The sequence below is a fragment of the Hyperoodon ampullatus genome (assembly GCF_949752795.1).
Source record: "Hyperoodon ampullatus genome assembly, chromosome: 11".
Classification (NCBI taxonomy): Eukaryota; Metazoa; Chordata; class Mammalia; order Artiodactyla; family Ziphiidae; genus Hyperoodon; species Hyperoodon ampullatus.
The window spans coordinates 77,396,491-77,415,179 of NC_136924.1; positions in this window are offsets into that span (position 1 = coordinate 77,396,491).

An 18,689-nucleotide genomic window follows, 5' to 3' on the forward strand; every position below is an offset into this window, starting at 1 on the left:
GGAACATGATGATAAAGGGGAAGTGTGGGAGGAAATGAGGCCTCTGGAAGGACATGACATTTACTCTGAATGAGGTGAAGCCTTTGGAGAGACTTGAGCAGAAGAGTGACATCACCTGATTTACATTATAAAATGATGGTCCTGATTCTGTGTGGCATGTAGGTTACCAGGAACAAAGGTGGAAGGAGGGACAGTAGTTAGGGGGATTTTATGGTGACCTGGACCTGGATAGTAGTGTGGGAAGTAGAGAGAAGCAGTCAGGTCTGTATGTATTCTGGACATATTTTAAAGGTAGAGTCAACAGAATTTACTGTTGGATAGGATGTGGGTGTAAGAGAAATAGGAGTGTAGAAGATGGCAGGATTTTTGGCCTAAGGAACTAAAATAATGGGCTTGTTATTTATTGAGTTTTCAGAAGCATGTTTGATGGTAGCAGGAATCAGAACATTTGTTCTGGACATGTTGAGTTTGAGATGCTCTTTAGACATCCATTCAGAGATGCCAGGAAGTTATCTGGGCATATAAATGTGTAGTTCAAGGAGAAATTTAAGCCATGGATATAATTTTGTATTTGAAAATATATAGGTGGTATTTAAAGCCAGGAGACTGAATAGGATCAAGAGAGTGAGTGTCCTTAAAGAAGGAAGAATTCCAAGGATGAGACCTGGGGTACTCCAACATTTAGAGGAAAGGGAGATGCAGAGGAACCAGCAAAGGAAACTGGAGGTGGACCAGGAGGTGAGGGGAGAACTAGGATGGAGTGCAGCCCAGGAAAGAATGTCAAATGTTGCTTGGGTCTAGTAAGATGAAGACTTATAATTGACCAGTAGGTTAGAAAGTGGGGAAGTCATTGGACACTTTGACAAAAGCTGTGAAGAGTTGAAGTGATGGGGTTGGAAGCCTGACTAGAGAGGGTTCAAGAGAGAACAGAGGACAGGTGTGTGAGCAAAGAGTAGAGACATGTATTTTGAGGAGTTTTGCCAGTGGTATAGGGAGACGTGGAAGCAAGGGAGAATTTTTATATGGGAGGAGATATTGCATCTAAAAACTGCCTTTATAATGGTTATGAGTGAGAATAATTGAGTACTGAGTAAGAATGACTGAGAAAAATTCAGTAGAGTGAAAAAAATGGGTGATGCTGGAGAAAAAGTGGCAATTGCTGAAATACTATTTCTGAGTAGGTAAGAGGGGAAGGCGTCTAGTGTACAAATGGAAAAACATGGACAGTTTACCCACAACAAGTAGAGGGAAGGCAGAGTCCACACAGGGTAAGTTGGGAGATGTGGTGGTGGTGGGGTGTGTGTGTGTGTATGTGTATGATTGGTTTTTGTGTTTTCTATTTACTCAGTGAAATAGAAAGCAAAGTCATCGGCTGAGAGTAAGGCGGAAGGAAGAGTTGGAGGTTTGAGGAAAGAGAAGGTGTGAAATAATTGTCTATAAAATGAGACAGTGAATTGGCAAAGAAATGAGCAAGATCACATGGCAGCTCCAAGGGCCCACTTGAGGTAGGTGGTCATAAATTGAAAGTGAGACCAAATGAAATTATAGTGACAGAACGTGAGTCACAGTTTGCATCCTATATAGCAAGGCAATGACTTATATATTTGGGATATAAACATAGTTGGGATAAGGCATTAGCAATAGGAATGGATCTTTAAACATGTTTCATTTTAAGGTAAGGTACAAATCTTAATTCTGTATTTTCTAACACTATGGCAAATAAATCAGTAAGCTCATTTTTAAACACTGTTAAAATAATGTAGACACAAATTTCAGCTTTGGAACACGACCTAAGTACCAAAGTTGGTCATATATACTGATCTGGAAAACGAAACCAAGAAAGTAGCAGAAAGTTACCACCATAAGTAAATAGGTGGCAGATGGAGGATCCAGGTAAGAGTAGTGAGAAGAGGCTGACCAAGCCTGAGACAGTGGTTTCACTGAAGCCTGGGACAAAGAGTGACAATGACCATGCCCCAGGCACTGGTGGTCGTGGATGGACAGACCATGGTGATATTTGGTCAGTACCTCTTCTATCAATGATTGCTGTGGTCCCAATGCAAAATATGCTGGCACAGGCAGTAAACGGCCAGCATGAAGAGGATTTTCATGTAATGAGGTCAGGAAAAGGATGGAGAACATGGTGTCTGGGGAGAGTAGAAAATGAAAAATGACATGTGGTCTAGAGGAAAAAATGACTGGCATTGACATAGAGTCATTCACCATCCAATACAATCTTCATTCTCCAAGTTCAACTTTATTTTCCATTTGGTATACTAAGACATGATGCTTATTCCCCCAAATTTCATGATTGCTTTTTTTCTGGATTGGCAAAATATTCCAAAGTGTTCTATACATCACAAAATCACTTGACCTTAAATATGGCTCAGCTAGATGCAAAATGCCTTCTGGTTTACTGTTCATCTATGTCAGTGCAATGGTCTGCTGTATTGTACTGTATATCTATAATTTAGTCCACATCTTTTTGGAATGAGATGAGATATAATTAGCAAATAATCACTTCACAGTAGTATGGTAGACAGGTTCTAAGTTAGCCCCATGATTTCTGCCTCCTGTGGTTGATGTCTTTGTGCAATTTCCTCCCCTTGCGTGGGAGCTAAACTTACTTTTAGCCATTAGGTTATGGCAAAGGTGATGTAATCACTCCTGTGTTTACAACGTCTCCATCTTGCTAACAGACAGATGTTAGAGACTTTCTCCTTGCAGGCTGTGAAGAAGTAAGCTGCATGGCGTGAGAGGGCCTATGGGGAGGGCCATGTAGCAAGGAGCTGTGGGCTACAGTTCCTCTAGGAGCTGAGAGTGACCCCCAGCTGATAGCTAGCAAGAATCCAGAGACCCCAGTCTTAAAGCTAGAAGGAGATGAATTCTGCCAAGAACTGAGTGAGTTTGGAAGAGAATCCATCCCCAGTCAAGCCTCCAGATGAGAACCCAGCCCTGGATAACACCTTGACTGTAGCCTTGCAGAGGATCCAGCTAAGCCAATTCCTGGACTCCTAACTCTCAGAAACTGTGAGGTAATAAATGTGGATTGTTTTAACCTTAGTGTATGGTAATTTGTTACACAGTAATAGGTAACTAATAGTGGACCATAGTCTAGTTTTACTTTCTTGTTGGGATGTATTTTGAGAAAAAGAGAGAGGGTTTTTTTTGACAATCTCTTTTTCTGTAAGTTATCTGTGTGTTATTTTGGTGACTAGGTTGATTGGGGGCTGGGATATAAACAAGTATGGAGGCTAATCAAGAGCAAGGCTGAGAACAGACATCTCATCCCTCAGAGGAACACAGCCACCTCCCAGAGTGAGGAGAAGCATTAGCCCCCCCCACTCCATTTTCCTCAAGTTGTAACTGGTGATCACCTCCATTGGTCAGCAGATTTGTCTCTTTGTGATTCCGAGAATTTGGCTTGCTTTCCAGGTCCTAGAGCTATAACCTGTGATTTGTGTGGGTTATGAGGAGATTAATATAGGAAAAGATAGATGGGTACATGGATAGATTGGGACAGACAGTCACTTCTATTAGGAAAATAAAAAAACCTCAAATCACCCTGCTTAAGGAGGTTCTGCCGCTTCATACCCAAGTACAAAGACATCTTGTCATTATTAGGCAAGTCAGGCCTCTCCCACCATCAACCCCACTCAAGGTTCTTCATTTTCAAGTACATCACATGACTGTAAAGTAACAGTAAAATAACCCCAATTCTCAAGATACCTTGTGAGAATGTAATGAAAAACCAATACCAAAAAAATTACTCATAAATAAAATTCAGTGATGTTTCTTTTTGTGCAGGGAAACCACATTAGAAGACATCAGAAATAGAGACTATAAAAAATAGATAATGGCATTAATTCTCTTAAACAATCAAAATTAAACTGGCTGTTTCCTGATTTATGTCTCTATTTATGGCAAACTAACATACCTAGTTCATCTTGAATCTGCAAGAGTCATAAAGGAAAACTCAAGTGCATTTTAGCCTAAGATCCTCCTGGGGTATAAACATTAACTATTCATAAAAGAAAATAGAATAATTAGCCTTCACGGCTTAAATTCTCTTTATCTCTATTGTACATACATTACAACGAAGGGATTATCCTAATCACAATGTTGAGAGAAAATTAGTTCATTTAAAAATCATTTTAAAATTATTATTGACAAAGGAATTACTTCAATGTTGAATTTCTAAATTGATCTCTGCATCATGTAAGATTAACTTCAGCCCAAGTGCATGAGGATGTGAGAAGTAGGAGGAAATGACAGAGAGGCACAGGATGGACCACATTCTACATTAGGTAATAAGGACCACATTTCTCTGAGGTACAAACTGAGATATTATTTTCTCACAAATAATAAACTACTGCTCAAGCCAAAGTTTCTTAGGCTATGAAAAAACAGAAAACTAGAATTAATTTCTAACTTCATCTCGTAATTATTTCCTTAGAATAACAAAACCTTGAATTCCGAATTTTGACTCTTTCCCCTCAACTCTGGACAAAACTTCGGCAAATTCAAAAATCTATGCTCTGCATCATCTATTTATACTAATCCTCCTGATGTTGAAGTGTCCTGAAAAACTCTGCAACTTGGAACAGTATCTAATTCAATTTTCTTCTCAAACATACAGAGTTTATGTTAGTTTTATTAAGTGTAAAAATGTACAAGAGCAAATATTCTATACTGGTCCCTGGAGGGTAGAGTTTAGGGAATAGGAAGATAAGGCACCTGGTATTTTATTTTAAGTGGTGTTTTATTTCTTAAATATCTTACTCTTAGCTTTATAAAATGTAGTTTAAGTGTAAGTGAAGAAATGAAGCATTAAGGATAATTGTAGCAGGATAGAGTATTCAACCACTCCCTTACTCCCCTGACTCATATCAAGGTAGAATAGCAAAACAAGGTGTTTGTAAGTTGAAGAAGAGATAAAGATTGCAAGCATAAAAATGCACCAAAACTAGGCATTAAGATGAGGCCAACGTTAGTAAAAGAAAGATTTGTATGTCTTGTAGGCTCTTTATTGACTCAAAGTCTGTTTTTTCTCATCAATCCCTACCCCACCCCTGCAAACACACACAGAGCATCTGGAGAATCTGAATTCTTTTTCCCTAGTCTTGTCTCCATCTCCCATGGCCTCGTTCCCCAGGCAGAACCGCTTGACTTTCAACAGAAAAGCCAAGTGGAAGAAGAAGCATGGCAGGAGAGAGGAGAATAAGTGAGGCTTAAAAACACAGAGGCTTGAGCCTGTACACACACACACACACACACACACACACACACACACACACGTACACACACATGCACATGTGCTCCTTCATCTCTCTGGTATCATTTTATTTGGCTTTACCTCTGCCCCACGCTTTTCCAGCCAAGCCAGCCTCCTTGCTGTTCTGTGTACACTTTCCTCCCTGAGGGCCCTCCCACTCACTTTTCCCCTGTCTGAGATGTTCTTCCCCAAGTAGCCACATGGCTCACGTTTTTACTTCCTTCATGTTATTGCTCAAGTATCATCTTATATTCGAGGCCTTCCCTGACTTCTTCACAGCACTTATCAACACTTGACACACATTATGTAATATACGTAAATAAATCAGTTTATATAAATAAATGCATACACATGTATTATATATATACCTAATACAAATATACATACATACAGACACAAATATTTATATTTCTTTATTATTTCAATTGTAAGCTCAATAAGGGCAGGCCCTTTTTTTGTTTACTGCTGTAGTCCCATCAACTGGAAAAGTGCATAGCCTGTTATAAATAATCTCTGCAGAGTGAATGAGGGGGGAAGAAGAATTAGACTCCAGAGAATAGGCTCTCCCTGTTTATCAATCAAGGTGGATTAGGTACAACTGAGTGTCAACTCACGGAGAAAATAAAAGAAATATTTTGTATCATCCTTCAAACTCTACACATATCTCTGTGTATATGCTTGCTCATTCAATAAACTTTTTTTCCCCCTGGTAATAAACTGTACTTATATACTGTTTCAAAATCTAAGGACATAGCTGTGGTTATAAAATCACTTCAAAGAAACTCTCACCAGTACAGTCCCTGTGACTTGGAAAACATTCTAGGTCAACAGAGTTGTAATTACTGTATTGACATTTTTGCATGTATCTTACCCATTGTTCATTTTTATTAGGGAAAAATATGTCCATAAAGCAGGACTTCTATTTTCACAAGCATTTACTTTTATTGTTTGTTGTCCCAGAGTCAGAGCCATTAGGATCATGTCCTTAGTAATTAATCATCACACAGAAAAAATAGTTGTCCCTCCCTTGAGAAGTTACTAAGTAGTAGGAGACTCTGACTTTGAAAGCCTTCCAATGTATAAATAGATCTGGAAAAGAGAGAACCCAAGGCACAAAAACATGGGATAGAAGCTAAATCTCTTTCTCCAAACTCTGAAAGAACAAAATGTAGAGAGTAACTGTCCACAGATTGCCAGATGGATTAGTTAATGTTTGCAAAGAATTTAAAAAATGAAAGCCACCACAGAAAAGCTAAATCTTTCTATTAATCCAGATGAAATGCTTTCTTGATTTCTTTTCATGCTGCATTAAAGAGTCTTTGAAGCAAATTCCACTCACACACAAAGGCGAATGATCTTTCAAGGAGGAAGTTTTCACTCATCCATCACATTATTAAAAACACTCTGGGAAGAAACAAGCCTTGTCTGTGTGGAGTCTACTGCTATTGTGAAGTTCATACATAACACCCCTGACCAACACCACAATCTGTAGGGGCTCAGCACTCTCCTTAATTAGTTAGGAGGGAGTCAAGGAAAACCCTTACTGACATACCAGTCCAGTGCTCCATTACATTTGCTCCCACATCAATTTTAGTATGGCAACATGTCAAACCGTGGGTTAAGGCCAGATCCTAATAACTTATATTCATCCCCAACATTTTATAATGCTATTGAGTTTGATTATTTTGTAGGTCATACAAGGTTCAGTTAAAAAAAAAAAAAAGGATTTTGGTGACTAAAATCCAATTGAACAGAACGTACCAGTAGCTATTATTCTGGAACGCCCCTCCCAGCTCCTTCCACCTGATCTTCACCCTTTCCTCCTATTCCTCCAAGGCTGGAAAAGGAAAATCATCAACAATGATCAGGTTGAGGGTCCAGGAGCGGGATTATTCATTCCCCTTACTCTCAAGCCTCAAGGGATAAATGGGCTGAAAGAAGTGAAAGTGAGCATATTTCAGTGGAGCTTCTCCATTCTTTCCCCTACAAATGTTATTTGTAAAAAGTTAAAAGTAAAGATAGTACAGTGTATGCTGAAGGCTTGACTGCTGCTTTTTCCCTTTTGGGCTTGGGCCTCGGTTGTCCTTGCAACCCCTGATAGTAAGCCTTGCTTTTGTACAGTGTCCTGGCCGATGCTATGTGCCTACCGACTTAATGAAGACTCTTGTGGTGACCAGACTTTACAGGAAGATGGCACAGCGTTGTCACCTATCATACCCTCAACCTGCCTCTTAAAAAGGTATTTTAAAAGTTACATTCTCCTCCTCTCGAAATAATGAATCTAGGGCAATGATCAACAATGGCTGCTAAAATACTAGGTTGAAGGCTGATAAAGGTGGATCAAGCTGACAACACCAGAACCAATTTTAGTGCCACACAGCAGAAAACCAGACATTCTCCCAATGGAAGTACAATAAACCAGCTATGAAGTACTCATGCTAATAAAATAAAATAAAATAAAATAAAATAAAATAAAATAAATAAATCAGAGGCTGATCTGATCAAGCCTCTAGGTCTAGCCCCTTGCAGTTTACAGCAAACACAGGAAACAAAAATACAAGTCAACTGATAACCCAGAGAAAACAATCAGCAAAATCCAGAATGTGGGAAACTATAGATTAAATGACCCAGTTACATCAATGTACATATTGCAAAGAAAAATAAGAGGAAGAGGAACAATAGATTTAAAATGAATTAAAAGACTTGTCAGACATATTAAATGTGTTGACTTTGTTTAGATCATGATTTGAACAAAACAACTGTTAAAAAAACATTTATAAGATAATTATTAGAGGAATTTAAACACTGGATATATGGTGATGTTAAAAAGTCATTAATTTTTTTTGGAGTATAATTGCTTTACAATGGTGTGTTAGCTTCTGCTTTATAACAAAGTGAATCAGCTATACATATACGTATGTCCCCATATCCCCTCCCTCTTGTGTCTCCCTCCCACCCTCCCTATCCCACCCCTCTGGGTGGTCATGAAGCACCGAGCTGATCTCCCTGTGCTATGTGGCTGCTTCCCGCTAGCTATCTGTTTCACATTTGGTAGTGTATATATGTCCATGCCACTCTCTCACTTCGTCCCAGCTTACCCTTCCCCCTCCGCATATCCTCAAGTCCATTCTCTACATCTGCGTCTTTATTCCTGTCCTGCCCCTAGTTCTTCAGAACCATTTTTTTTAAAAAAAAGTCATTAATTTTTAAAGTAATAATTGTATTTAGGTTATACTTTTTAAGAGTTATTTTCTTTTAGAAATTCATAATAACATGTATACTTATAAGATGATATGTTGTCTGGGATTTGCTGTAAAATAACCCTGTGGGAGTGAGGTGGGATGGTGGAAATATAGATGAAACAAGGCTGGACATGTGTTGATGATTGGTGAAGCTGGGTGCTGGGTACACAGGGTTCATTATACTGTTCTCTCTACCTCTGTACAGATTGGACATTTTCTATAAAAAACACTTTAAAAAAATTAGGGGCATGGGAAACAAAATTGCAATAGAAACATTTTCTTATTTTATATCTAGCTTCAGCTTGAACCATGGAATATTTGCAGCTGTATGCAACATTACTCATTTGATTTTAAGCTCTCTTTTTGGCCTTGCCATATGTGTTGTCTCCAGTCTCTTTTTACATTCTAAATTTTCACTGTCTTGTTAAAAAACAGCAAATAGAAAGAATAATATTTTTAAAAAGTTATAATCTCAATGAAATTTTTTAGATAGGTATTTTAAATATCTTCATTGTGAGTTTTCAAAAAGCAGATTCTGAAACCCAAATAGGTTAAAAAAAAGAAAGGAAATAAAAATAGAAGTAAAGGGGACTTTTTTAATACTGTAGAGTCATGGTTATTTTACCCCGAATGGTAGCCCCTTTTAAAATACATTCACCCTAAATGGAAACTGGTAGATACCCCCTACCTTGTAGTTCATTTGAATTCAGATCAATATTGCTAATAAATTGTTTAAATACTACTTGAAAAGCTGGCATAACATTGAAATATTTTTTACACATACAGGAAGCCATTTGGAATCACTCCAAAAGTAATTACATTTGGCAGGGAGGTGCTAGTGGAACCAGCTGTAATCATTAACTAAAGTATTTATTTTTAACTAATTGACTTGTGTATTACTTCCCAAACAATCATTGATTAATTGCTAATAATTAATTCTGATAAAATTTCAGAAGCTCAGTAACCTGTTGAAAATTTCTGCCCTGCCAGGTGTCTCTCTCTCTCTCTTTTTAAAAGCAACAGCCGAACAAATTATTCACAAATTTTCTACTATGAATTCTGCTAATGGGAAGAAGTGGCTTGCTAACAAAATGGAATATATAGCACTGGATCCCAGAAATTCAACTTAAGCAATTTTGTCATGTATTTTCATTGTTTAGCCTAACAAGATTAAAGAGGCTTCCTAACAGAAAAAGGAGGGGGAAGATAAGCCCATGGAAGAATTCGCATTCATCAACTGGCACTTAATGAAATTGTGAGGCTCTATAAATTCAAACCATAATTTTCATCAAGAGAATTAAAAATAATTCAGAATTCTTTATGTGCCAAAAGATACTAATAGCTCTGCTTTTCACCTGAGGAATAACAGAAAGCGAATGTATTTCCTTGTCCTAGAAAATAGGCCTGTGATAGTACATATGAAAATGAATATTCTGCAAACAGAAACATCAGCAGCACTTGCTTGTTTTGTATAAGACTGTGACTGCTCAGAGCCAAAGCATTTTTATGCTTCTTTCACTTACAAAACGGTTCCCTTCTATAGAGATATGGTAGGTTGGGTCTGTTCTATAACTTGCACCCTTCTTGGGAAAGGTCATGTAACACTGAGTGGGTTTGCACCCCTTCCACCTAATTCCACTGTTGCCTTCCCAGTCACCAGCATATCACAAATCATACCATGTCTACTGACTATCACTTTGTTATTCAATCCTGCTTTTGGAAGAAAGACAAACGTACCAATAGCACATTGTAGATCTGGAAATTGTCTTCTGATAATCTCAACTAACATGCTAGAGTTCAAATGGAATATTAAACTCAAGTCACTTTGGAGACACTGTAAAGATCATCCAACCTCCTTCCTCAGTGGGCAGACAAGTCAAACAAAAGCGGTGAATGACATCATCAGAGCTTATGCATATAGAGAGGAAACGTATACCCAGGACAGCTACATAATACGCAGTGCAAAATAAAAATGTGGGCATCTGTGTTCAAAATGCAGGAAAAGTGCAGTTAAAAGTATTAACATGTAAAGGTGTTTTCTTTAAAAAAATTTTATTAGTGATAAAATGTAGTGTGGGTAATTGTGGTACAAAAGTAACAAAATAACCAGAATATTATTTTTGGTGTTATTTTATTCAAACAAAAAATAGTAATACTTTATTAATGTGGAATCTTGATCGACTATAACAGTTTTCTTATGGCTTGATTTTCTGCAAATTCATTTATTAGGATATTATACCTTTAATAACTTTATTTTCTAAAATTTAGATGTAATTGACTAGAATATTTTATTTTATTTATATTTGGCTGCGTTCGGTCTTCGTTGCTGTGTGTGGGCTTTCTCTAGTTGTGGTGAGCGGGAGCTACTCTTAGTTGCAGTGCGCATACTTCTCATTATGGTGGCTTCTCTTGTTGCAGAGCACGGGCTCTAGGTGTGCAGACTTCAGTAGTTGTGGCACGCAGGCTCAGTAGTTGTGGCACATGGCCTTAGTTGCTCTGTGGCATGTGGGATCTTCCCCGACCAGGGTTGGAACCTGTGTCCCCTGCTTTGGCAGGCAGATTCTTAACCACACCACCAGGGAAGCCCCTGACTAGAATATTATATTAGTTTCAGGTTTACAAGATGATGATTCAATATTTGTATATTTTGAAAAATGATCACCACAATAAGTCTAGTTAACATGCATCATCATACATAGTTACAATTATTTTCTTATGTTGAAAACAACTTCATTTTGAATTGATACAGTTGAAAGTAGTGTCAGACACTCTTGGAAAATTCAAGATCACAACTAATTTTTAAAATTAAAGTATAATTGACCTACAAAATTATATTAGTTTCAGGTGTACAACATAGTGATTCATTATTTCTGTAGATTATGCACCATACAAAATTATTACAATATTATTGACTACATCCCTGGTGCTGTACATTATATCCCTGTGACTTATTTATTTATTATTTTTTTCCCATTAAGCTTTCCCTCCCCAGTCTTGTTGAGATATAGTTTACATACAGTACTGTATAAGTTTAAGGTGTACAACATAATGATTTGACTTAAATTCATAATGAAATGATTACCATAAGTTTAGTGAACATCCATCATCTCATGTAGATATAAAATTAAATAAATAGAAAAAAATTGTTTCCCTTGTGATGAGAACTCTTAGAATTTACTCTTAACACCTGTCATATGTAACACACAGCAGTGTTAATTACTTTTATCATGTTGTATGTCCCACCTCTAGTACTTATTTGTCTTATAACCGGATGTTTGTACATTTTGGCTCTGTTTCTCCAATTCCCCACCCACCCCCAACCTCTGATAACCACAGATCAGATCTCTTTTTCTATGAGTTTACTTGTTTGTTTTTTCACATCTTTATTGGAGTATAAATGCTTTACAATGTGATGTTAGTTTCTGCTGTGTAACAAAGTGAATCAGCTATATGTATACATATATCTCCATATCGCCTCCCTTTTGAGCCTCCCTCCCACCCTCCCACCCTCCCTATTCCATCCCTCTAGGTTGTCACAAAGCATCGAGTTGATCTCCTTGGGCTATGCAGCAGCTTCCCACTAACCATCCATTTTACATTTGGTAGTGTATATATGTCAGTGCTACTCTCTCACTTCATCCCAGCTTCCCCTTCCCCCCCATGCCCTCAAGTCTGTTCTCTACGTCTGCATCTTTATTCCTGCCCTGCCACTAGGTTCATCAGTACCACTTTTTAAAATTCCACATAAATGTGCTAGCATATGGTATTTGTTTTTCTCTTTCTGACTTACTTCACTCTGTATGAGAGATTCTAGGTCCATCCACCTCACTACAAATAACTCAATATTGTTCCTTTTTTATGGCTGAGTAATATTCCATTGTATATAGGTGCCACATCTTCTTTATCCATTCATCTATTGATGGACATTTAGGTTGCTTCCGTGTCCTGGCTATTGTAAATAGTGCTGCAATGAACATTGTGGTACAAGTATCTTTTTGAATTATGGTTTTCTCATATACTGGGTATATGCCCAGTAGTGGGATTGCTGAGTCATATGGTAGTTCTATTTTTAGTTATTTAAGGAAACTCCATAGTATTCTCCATAGTGGCTGTATCACTTTACATTCCTACCAACAGTGCAGGAGGGTTCCCTTTTCTCCCTACCCTCTCCAGCATTTATTGTTTCTAGATTTTTTGATGATGGTTATTCTGACAGGTGTGAGGTGATACCTCATTGTAGTTTTGATTTGCATTTCTCTAATGATTAATGATGTTGGGCACCTTTTCCTGTATTTGTTGGCCATCTATATGTTTTCTTTGTAGAAATGTCTATTTAGGTCTTCTGCCCATTTTTGGATTGGGTTTTTTGTTTCTGTGGTATTGAGCTGCATGAACTGCTTGTATATTTTGGAAATTAATCCTTTGTCAGTTGCTTCGTTGGCAAATATTTTCTCCCATTCTGAGGATTGTCTTTTCATCTTGTTTATGGTTTCCTTTGTTGTGCAAAAGCTTTTAAGTTTCTTTAGGTTCCATTTGTTTATTTTTGTTTTTATTTCCCTTACTCTAGGAGGTGGGTCAAAAATGATCTTGCTGTGATTTATGTCATAGAGTGTTCTGCCTATGTTTTTCTCTAAGAGTTTTATAATGTCTGGCCTTACATTTAGGTCTTTAATCCATTTTGAGTTTATTTTTGTGTGTGGTGTTAGGGTGTGTTCTAATTTCATTCTTTTACATGTATCTATCCATTTTTCCCAGCACCACTTATTGAAGAGGCTGTCTTTTCTCCATTGTATATTCTTGCCTCCTTTGTCAAAGGTAAGGTGATCATATGTGTGTGGGTTTATCTCTGGGCTTTCTAACCTGTTCCATTGATCTATATTTCTGTTTTTGTGTCAATACCGTGCTGTCTTGATTACTGTAGCTTTGTAGTATAGTTTGAAGTCAGAGAGCCTGATTCCTCCAGCTCCATTTTTGTTTCTCAAGATTGCTTTGGCTATTTGGGGTCCTTTGTGTTTCTATACAAATTGTAAAATTTCTTGTTCTAGTTCTGTGAAAAAAATGCCATTTTTAATTTGAAAGGGATTGCATTGAACTTGTAGATTGCTTTGGGTAGTATAGTCATTTTCACAATATTGATTCTTCCAATCCAGGAACATGGTATATCTCTCCATCTGTTTATGTTATCTTTGATTTCTTTCATCATTGTTTTATAGTTTTCTGAGTACAGGTCTTTTGCCTCCTGTACCTCCTAGGTAGGTTTATTCCTAGGTATTTTACTCTTTTTGTTGCAATGGTAAATGGGATTGTCTCCTTAACTTCTCTTTCTGATCTTTCATTGTTAGTGTATAGGAATGCAAGAGATTTCTGTGCATTAATTTTGTATCCTGCAAACTTACCAAATTCATTGATTAGTTCTAGTGGCATCTTTAGGATTTTCTATGTATAGTATCATGTCATTGGCAGTGACAGTTTTACTTCTTCTTTTCCAATTTCTATTCTTTATTTCTTTTTCTTCTCTGATTGCTGTGGCTAGGACTTGCAATATTATGTTGAATAATAGTGGCAAGAGTGGACATCCTTGTCTTCTTCCTGATCTTAGAGGAAATACTTTCAGTTTTTCACCATTGAGAATGATGTTTGCTGTGGGTTTGTTGTATATGGCTTTTATTATGTTGAGGTAGGTTCCCTCTATGCCCACTTTCTGGAGACTTTTTATCATAAATGGGTGTTGAATTTTGTTAAAAGCTTTTTCTGCATCTATTGAGATGATCATATGGTTTTTATTCATTAATTTGTTAATATGGTGTATCACATTGTTTTGCATGTATTGAAGAATCCTTGCATTCCTGGGGTAAATCCCACTTGATCATGGTGTTTGACCCTTTTAATGTATTGTTGGATTCTGTTTGTTGGTATTTTGTTGAGACATTTTGCGTCTATGTTCTTCAGTGATATTGGTCTATAATTTTCTTTTTTCATGATATCTTTGTCTGATTTTGGTATCAGGGTGATGGTGGCCTCATAAAATGATTTTGGGAGTGTTCCTCCCTTTGCAATTTTTTGGAAGAGTTTGAGAAAGATAGGTGTTAACTCTTCTCTAAATGTTTGATAGAATTCGCCTGTGAAGCCATCTGGTCCTGGACTTTTGTTTGTTGGAAGATTTTAAATTACATTTTCAACTTCATTACCTGTGATTGGTCTGTTTATATTTTCTACTTCTTCCTCTTTCAATCTGGGAAGGTTGTACTTTTCTAAGAATTTGTCCATTTCTTCCAGGTGGTCTATTTTATTGGCGTATAGTTGCTTGTAGTAGTCTCTTATGATCTTTTGTATTTATGCAGTGTCAGTTGTGATTTCTCCATTTTCATTTCTAATTTTATTGATTTGTGTCCTCTTCCTTTTTTTCCTTGATGAGTCTGGCTAATTGTTTATCATTTTTATTTTTTTATCTTTTTAAAGGACCAGCTTTAATATTATTGATCTTTGCTATCATTTCTTTCATTTCTTTTTCATTTATTTCTGATCTGATCTTTATGATTTCTTTCTTTCTGCTAACTTTGGGTTTTCTTTGTTTTTCTTTATGTAGTTGTTTTCAGGGTAAATTTAGATTGTTTATTTGAGATTTTTCTTGTTTCTTGAGGTGAGCTTGAATTGCTATGAACTTCCCTCTTAGAACTGCTTTTGCTGCATCCCATAGGTTTTGGATCATCATGTTTTCATTGTCATTTGTTTTTGGGTATTTTAAAATTTCTTCTTTGATTTCTTCAGTGATCTTTTGGTTATTTAGGAGTGCACTGTTTAGCCTCCATGTGTTTGTATTTTTTACAGTTTTTTTTTTCCTGTAATTGATATCTAGTCTCATAGCATTTTGGTCAGAAAAGATGCTTGATGTGATTTCAGTTTTCTTAAATTTTCCGAGGCTTGATTTGTGACCCAAGATATGATCTATTCTGGAGAACATTCCATGTGCACTTGAGAAGAAAGTGTATTCTTCTGCTTTCCGGTGGAATGTCCTAAAAATATCAATTAAGTCCATCTGGTCTATTGTGTCATTTAAAGCTTGTGTTTCCTTATTTATTTTCTGTCTGGATGATCTATCTGTTGGTGTAAGTGGGGTGTTAAAATGCCCCACTATTATTGTGTTATTGTCGATTTCTCCTTTTATGGCTGTTAGCATTTGCCTTATGTATTGACATGCTCCTATGTTGGGTGCATAAATATTTATAATTGTTATGTTTTCTTCTTGGATTGATCTTTTGATCATTATGTAGTGTCCTTCCTTATGTCTTGTAATGGTCTTTATTTAAAAGTCTATTTTATCTGATATAAATATTGCTACTCCAGCTTTCTTTTGATTTCTATTTGCATGGAATACCTTTTTCCATTCCCTCACTTTCAGTCTGTATGTGTCCCTAGGTCTGAAGTGGGTTTCTTGTAGACAGCATATATAAGGGTCTTGTTTTGGTATCCATTCAGCCAGTCTGTGTCTTTTGTTTGGAGCATTTAATCCGTTTACATTCAAGGTGATCATCAATATGTATGTTCCTGTTATCAGTTTCTTAATTGATTTGGGTTTGTTTTCTCTTCTCTTGTGTTTCTCGCTTAAATAAGTTCCTTTAGTATTTGTTGTAAAGCTGGTTTGTTGGTGCTGAATTCTCATAGCTTTTGCTTGTCTGTAAAGCTTTTGATTTCACCTTTGAATCTGAATGAGATCCTTGCTGGGTAGGGTAATCTTAGTTGTAGGTTTTTCCCTTCATCACTGTAAATATGCCCTGCCACTCCCTTCTGGCTTGCAGAGTTTCTGCTAAAAGATCAGCTGTTAACCTTATGGGGATTCCCTTGTATGTTATTTGTTATTTTTTCCTTGCTGCTTTTAATATTTTTTCTTTGTATTTAATTTTTGATAGTTTGATTACTATGCGTCTCGGTGTGTTTCTTTTAGGTTTATACTGATGGGACTCTCTGAGCTTCCTGGACTTGACTATTTCCTTTCCCATGTTAGGGAAGTTTTTGACTATATTTTCTTCAAATATTTTCTCACACCCTTTCTTTTTCTCTTCTTCTTCTGGGACCCCTATAATAAGAATGTTTGTGTGTTTAATGTTGTCCCAGAAGTATCTGAGACTGTCCTCAATTCTTTTCATTCTTTTTTCTTTATTCTGCTCCCTGGCAGGTATTTCCACCATTTTATCTTCTAGCTCAGTTCTCCATTCTTCTGCTTCAGTTATTCTGCTATTGATTCCTTCTAGAGTATTTTTAATTTCAGTTATCGTGTTGTTCATCACTCTTTGTTTGCTCTTTAGTTCTAGATCCTTGTTAAACATTTCTTGTTTTTTCTCTGTTCTGTTTCCAAGATTTTGGGTCATCTTTACTATCAGTACTCTGAATTCTTTTTCACGTAGGTTTCCTATTTCATCTTCATTTATTTAGTCTTATAGGTTTTGATCTTGCTTTTTCATCTGTAACATATTTTTTGTCATTTCATTTTTTTTTAATGGGTGGGGCTATATTCCTGTCTTACTGGTTGTTTGTCCTGAGGCATCCAGCACTGGAGTTTGCAGGCAGTTGGGTAGATCTAGGTCTTGGTGCTGAGATGAGGACCTCCAGGAGGTCTCACTCCAATTCATATTCCCTGTTGTCTGAGGTTCTCTGTTAGTCCATCAGTTTGGATTTGGTGCTCTCTCTACAGGAGCTTGGGCCTGACATCTGGCCTGGGAACCAAGATTCCCACCAGCTACATGGTGCGGCAAAAGAAAAAAAGGAGCAGTACAATAACAAAAAAGAAAAAATAAAATAAAATTAGAAAGATAAATATATCAGGAAAAATAAATATATAATTGAGAAAACTGCAACAAGGTAAAACAAAACCACAACAGAAAAAAGAAAAAAAAAAAGGGAGTGGGGACAAGCCAAAATAAGCAGAAAAATAACACTGTATAAAGAATAAAATAAAATTAGAAAAATAAAAAGATTTACTAGAAAAATAAAAGTGTAAATGAATCAACAACAAGGTAAAACAGAACCCCAACCTAAAAGAAGAAGGAAGAAAAGCAAAGTCTTGGCTATGGGGGATGGAGTTTAGGTAGGTGGTGGAACTTAGTCAGGGGTGGGGTTTAGGGTGGGGCAGGGCCTAGGCGGGGGGCAGGGGACGTGAGTTTTGAACTTGGGATGGGGCCTAGCTTCAGGACCCATGCAGCTGGACAAGGCCTTGGGGGTGGGGCCTAGGTGGGGTGACGTTCAAACGTTGGGCAGGGCCTCTGCTTAAGACCTGCCAGGGAGGGGGAAGCAGCATGTGTGGAGTGTGGATTTCAAAGTTTGGAGGTAAGGCCCTGGGTGAGGGTGTGTGGATGTTGTTTAGGCCCAGTGCGGTTGGAGGGGGTCTCAGAGGGGGTCCCCAAGTGTAGAGATAGGGCCCTGGGTGGGGGTGTAGGGGCAGGGCTTGGGCTCTGCATGGTAGAAGGGAGGCTCCCAGTGCAGAGGATTAGGCCCAGGAGCCCAACAGGTTCCTGGTGTCTAAGTGGACATGGAAAGTGCTGGCTGTGTTCCCTTCTGTTCCTCCAGGCCCCCTCCCAGGTTCTCCCCCAGCATCTCCCCCATCCCTGCTGGGCCTCTAACTGTGGGTGGTCCCACTGTGTGTAGGAACTCCTCTCCTCCCCCAGCCACCCCTCGGGGTACCAGTCCCTAGGTCCAGCCTTTACTTTTTCTCCCTCTTCCCTCCCTCCCACGCCCTCAGGACCTGTGCAACTGAAGTGGGCCTCAGTGGGCAGAGGATCAGGCCCAGGATCTCAGCAGGCTCCTGGGGGCCCAAGTGGGCAGGGTAAACCTGGCCATGCTCCCTTCTGCTCCTTTGTCCCCCAATTTTCCCTTTCGGGTATGGGATCCTTTTCCCTCCCCCAACTGCCCCTCAGGGCTGCCAGTCCCATCCCACCTCCACTTCTCCCCCTCACTCCCCTCCATGTCCCACATCCTACCTCATTGCTGGGGGCTCCTCCCGTCCCCTTAGATGTCCATGGTCCCCCACTGGTGCCTGGTAAGTGCCCTAGTTGTGCAGAGGCATGTCCTCCTATTCTGACATCTTGACTCCGCACCCCCGTTTGTTTGTTTTTGAAGTGTAATTGACCTAGGACACTGTGTTAGTTCCTGTTACATGACATAGTGATTTGCTATTTCTA